This window comes from Physella acuta, unplaced genomic scaffold (genome assembly GCF_028476545.2).
Source record: "Physella acuta isolate Inbredline_101_S28 unplaced genomic scaffold, ASM2847654v3 ptg000516l, whole genome shotgun sequence".
NCBI lineage: Eukaryota > Metazoa > Mollusca > Gastropoda > Physidae > Physella > Physella acuta.
The window spans coordinates 612501-618099 of NW_026732035.1; the positions used below are offsets into that span (position 1 = coordinate 612501).

At 37.6% G+C, this 5599-nt stretch overlaps 1 long non-coding RNA gene across 1 annotated transcript in view; it reads left to right on the forward strand.

The window, feature by feature from the left end:
• LOC131944940 (uncharacterized) overlaps positions 1-5072 on the forward strand; it is a 7627-nt gene extending 2555 nt beyond the window's left edge. Inside the window, exon 3 of the long non-coding RNA XR_009387098.1 lies at positions 4976-5072. This is a non-coding gene — a long non-coding RNA (uncharacterized LOC131944940). The remainder of the gene's footprint in view (positions 1-4975) is intronic.
• The last annotated feature ends 527 nt before the right edge of the window (positions 5073-5599 follow it).

Sequence of the window (5599 nt, forward strand, 5' to 3'; positions counted from 1 at the left end):
ATATATATATATATATATATATATATATATATATGTAACGAGACTATTTGCCTGTAGTGCCAAATGTTAACGAGTTCTGCTCGACAACGCCAAATGTTACCGAGTCTAACCACTCATTCTACACAACATCGACCACAGTATAGATACTCGAAGATGCAGGTTCGCTATTGATCCTTTTATTACATGAATCAAAGAAATGCTTCACAATAATATAATGAATCAAAAGGAATGCTTCACAATAATAGTCTGAATCAACTGACCCCCAACAGTCCTCACTAGTCTTCACATAACTGAATGCACATGTCTATCGTCCTTCTTAACACAATACGGCTAACCCGTTCAATAACCAACTTGATACTGCCACACTGACTGACTGATCGAGAGAGAGAGCGAGCTCAGCCGTCGCCTTCCTATATATCCCCTTCGTATTCGTAATCGTATTCGGTTCTATCATAATCGTAATCGTAATCGATTCTAATCGTTGCATCAGAATGTTAATTACGCCGCTTCTGTCGTACAGTCCGATTTAATAAGCCATCTGCATCCTGTCACATCAAAGTTGACAGACCGTATTGCGTTCTTATCGTATCGCTTCCCAAGATACTACGCCTTGGCTTTCTGATCGTTATCAGCCAACACCTGTGTTATTGCATCAGTCGTGTCAAAGTTGACAGCGCTGTACTGCGTTCTTATGTCTCTGGTAACTTCCCCTAGTTACATATATATATATATATATATATATATATATATATATATATATATATATATATATATATATATATATATATATATATATATATATATATGGATAACAAAGGTCGCACCAAATTTTTTAAAAAAATGTATCCGGTACCCGAATAAATCAGAGGTTTTCCAACACACGAGCTGGCCCCATTCAGTTTTCCATGTGAGAAGTACGGACTCTCTAAATCTAATCCAACACTCCAAACTGACGCCGGTTTTTATGAGGCTTTCATCAAAACGTTACCAACCGTGTGCCCTGTTTTCCAGAAGTTGAATTAAATGTTAACAATGTCGGCAGTTCATTTCTTGGATCTTAGGGCTCGGGTTTGTCCACACTACCAACTAGACACGCCAAGGCATGCTGTAAGTCCCTCGGCGACGACCCAGGTGTCAGGGGAGTCACGGGGCTCTTGGAGCTACCGGTTACATTACTGCACGGGTGATGGGTGCGACACATTGTTTCTTCCGGCAGAGCTCCCCCTCCCCCACCCCTCCTCCGAAAACAGTCTACCCAGGAAGAAACATTGGTGCGACCCCTAATTAGATTTAGTCATCGAGTGTTGTAGCGAGACTTATTCCTAGTGTTGTGGGAACTTTTAAACGACTGTCTGTGGGGGGCCAACTTGCTCATATGCGATGCGCTCAGGATGACACTGCCGCCGGTTGTATTCAAGTAGTAACCTCATCCGTTTATGCAGGATCACGGTGCGCTAAATCACATATTTCCGTTAGGAGTCCCCACTCCAATATGTACAAATGTTAGGCCTATGACAGAAACTTTTGCGGGGCTGTACTCAACAGCTTCCCAAGTTTTCATGGCGATTGGGTGAATGAGGCAGTAATGCAAAATAGACAGAAAAATGTTTTTCACATGTACAACTGTATGTGGCCAGGTCACGCGTTGGATAACCTTCTGATTTAGGGGAGGGGGGGGGGGGGGACTAACAAAAAGCCAGACCCTCACACACCCCCACCTCAATGACGTCATTTATAAATAGTAATTGACTATAAATAATGTTCAATTAATTCTAAACGTAATTAATTTCTAAATAATTATATAAAAATAATCTTACCTGTCCTGTTTTGTGAATTAGATGTGCCTAATACTATGAAAGTAAATTAATATCTGTTGACTAGATCTAGATCTAGTGCTGTCTAGTGTCTGACAAAATGTGCTAAAGTAATGAATCGTACGGTTAGGAAGTAGTTCATAAACGATACATTTATCTCCTCGATACTTGTGAGGTTGAGAAAGAGGGGTGGGATAGGGGTCGGCTCGGGAAAAAAACTTGAAAGCGACAACAAAACGCCTTGATCTATGTACGTCAGCATCGCCCATTGTAAAACTTACTCAGGGGAGATTATTCCAAGTATAGACTTTAAAAGTTTACTATGATATTTCTCGTAAAAGCAAAAACAAGTAACCGTATATAAAACTGAAGTTTCTAGTATAGTATTATATTATTTTTTTATTATTTGCAGGATGCAAGATACAAATTCAACCACTATCACAAACACATTAACATTGAAAAATGTACAATGGATTTCGGGTCCCTTACCAATGCCGCAAAGACGAAAGCCCACTTCATATGTAGCGGCTTTTCGTGCTATGGACTTTGTTGTTTTTTAAAAAGAATTTTGCCGACGACAGCGTGTGTTTGATTGTAGGGAAATAGAACTCGGCCTTGACAATGGTTAAAAAATACAACTATAAATAACTGTTTAAAATATGTAAAAAAAATTCGACAATTTTTGAACCCCCTTTTTGGTCCCCATCCCCTGCCTAATCCGCGACAGTACACTTTGGAGGATCGGTCAAATAGTTACGTGTCCTCTATTTAGCTATTAAAGAGGTGGTGGGCAACGAGTCAAAGAAGTCATTCAAATTTGAAGAGTTGCCTATATTTTACACTGTAGTTTGTGTAATGGATTTTATCTGTTGCGGAAGAGCGTGGTATAGTGACTGTAAAATAAAGATAATCGTACCGCAGCTAGTGTTTTTCTTTTACAAACCAAATATTAAGGCAAAAATGCACGAAAATTAAATTCAAAATTTTAAAAAATATTAATTTTGGTCAGCCGTGGGTAGGCCCCTAAACGGCCTGCCCCCCCCCCCCCCCCCGCGCATTGCTGGGACTGGCGGGACTGTAGTTCCGCCCCTGTTCATCAGGTAAATGAACAACTACTGACTAGTGTCTTTAACAAAATGTGCAGGAGTGGTCAGTTTACAGTTCAGTAGTTCATAGACGGTTCGTTAATCTATGCATTACATCTTATTGTAAGATTAAGGGTGTGGTGAGGGGTAGAGGTGAGGGGTAGGGGTGAGAGGGGGCAGGGGAGAGAGTTGGGAAGGTTCATTGGAAGGGGACAAGAAAGCGCCGATGAACATCTACATCAATAGTGCCGACTTTTTCCGGTCGTCTAGAAGACCAGGATAGTCGCCGCAACATTTCCCCAGCCCGATTTCAAAGTGTACCGGCACAGTCAAATTTCAGATGCTTCGCTGAAGGGAGATAACTTAAACTTTTACAAGTTTATTGATACAGTTGTTAAAGTAAAAATGAACGCAATTATAAATGTACGAGATCGAAATAAATAATTATATTTTTTGTAGAATTCAGGCCAGTAGTTTAAACACACAATCATAGATATGTATTTTAATAATATAAACAATATAACAATGCTTTTTTGTTCTCCTAATCGACGTCACTAAAAAGAACGGTAGGCTGCGTCTTTGAAGTTGACTTTATGTCTGGCGGTCTCTCGAGCTATATAGTCTGTGCATTTTTATCAAAGACGTTTGCCGACTATCGTGTTTGTTTGTAACTGTAGAAGAAAGATAACTCGACCTCCACCTAATTTTTTTTTTTTTTAAATTTTTTTTTTTAAATAATTTAGCCAGGATTTTTGGGCCCCCAATCGGTCTGGGCCCCCCCGCATTGCGGGGTCTGGCGGCACTGTAGTTCCGCCCCTGACACAGTACAGCTTTTAGTAAGAAAGTTTATGTTCTTATTTTTAAAGTATTTAAAATCTTTGTATTACATTTTGATACCTGTTTTATTCAAGGTTTAATCTACAGTCGAACGAGATGTTCTTGTGTTTACTTACCAGATTCACATACGTGAGAGCTTGCAAGAACTATCTTCATTAGAGATGGATTAGAATAGCCTTACCATATTAGACTATTAGACCAGAAACCTACCCTTACAAAATCAAAATTATTATTTTGGTAAATAAACCGGGAGTGATCTCCCCTAAACTTTCTCGAATATACTAATATAACACTACAGGGGATGGCAACTCGGGATATAGACTTCTAGACATGATTTTTAATCCATTTTAAATACTCACATTTCTTAAAATAGAATATAATCTCGTAGAAAAAAGAAATGCACACCAAGTGAACGCTAAATAAAAAAGCGCATAATAGTGCGCAATATTATTAGTACTTTATAAATTTACATGCGTTTTTTGAGAAATCGGAAATAGCGTAAATAAGTACTTCCGGTCAACGGAAATTACTCAAAATTTGACAGAAGGTAGAGAATTAGCTCTTTTACTTACATATCAAATTTCATTTATCTATCTGAAATAGTACTCAAGTTATAGGCTTTTGAAAAATTCAAAGTAGAAAAAGTACCACTTCCAGTTATCGGAATTCGCTCAAAAGTTGATACGGATCTACGATTTTGATAAAATACTTATATATGAAATTTCACCAGCCTAGCTGTAACGGTACTCAAGTTATCGTGTTTACACACGGACACACAGACACACAGACACACACACACACACACAGACATACGGACAAGATTGCAAAATTATGTTTTTCCGTATCAGTGAGGTGTAAAACGTCGAGATTTGTAAAAATCTCGATTTTTTTTTTTTGCACGATTACAATACTTTCTCTATACTACGTATATACGAGAAAGTAAAAACGGTACCCAATTCTAGTAAGATATCAACGTTATCCGAAAATGTATTAATAAATAACATAAACGACTTTCGCTATTAGTTCTGTTTGTGAAAGAAAATTATTTTGTTTGTTTAAATGCTTATAAAGCTTTATAATTAGGGTTTATAGATATATAAAATATATTTCATTTTTTCGAAAAATAAAATTTATTAAAAGACAATCATAGCGATCCAACTAAAATGGGAAATAACAATGAAAAACCCCACAAAAGAGTGAATATTGTATTAACTCCCTTTATAGAACTTTTGTCTACAGTTTTCAAACATCATAACATAGATCAGGGGTCGGCAACCTTTTGATACGCAAGAGCCAAAAGTTACAATTTGCAAACTTTCCCAGTTTTTTAAGAGCCACAACATTTTTAGTTCAATATTCTGTATTTGATTAGGATTAGGTAAATAAAGATGATTTGTTATTTAAAATAAATAGCTTTAAATATGAAATAATATTAATTCATATAAAAACATAGACATGTTTCACCAGAATAGTAAAATTAGTAATCAAATAATATAATTCTAGGACTATCTCAATTTACTTTAGAAGCTGTTAATTTTTAATTTATTTTTTCTTTACGGATATCACCGTCTCAGGAGGTGTCTCCCATTAGCCAGGCAGTACTCAACACGACAAACGCCGACTAACTGGCTTGGATATCGGTTTGAATAACTTGCATCGTTCGCTTCTATCCTTTGGTTCTCACCAGGCTTATCTTCCATCCCACTGAACGCAGGGTAAAGTCGTACCCCACCGTCCAGTAAAAATGAAATTATATAACTATTAATATTTGTGCAAGGAGCTGGAGAGCCGCATCTGGACGTCAAAAGAGCCGCATGCGGCTCGCGAGCCGCAGATTGCCGACCCCTGTCATAGATCATGTCT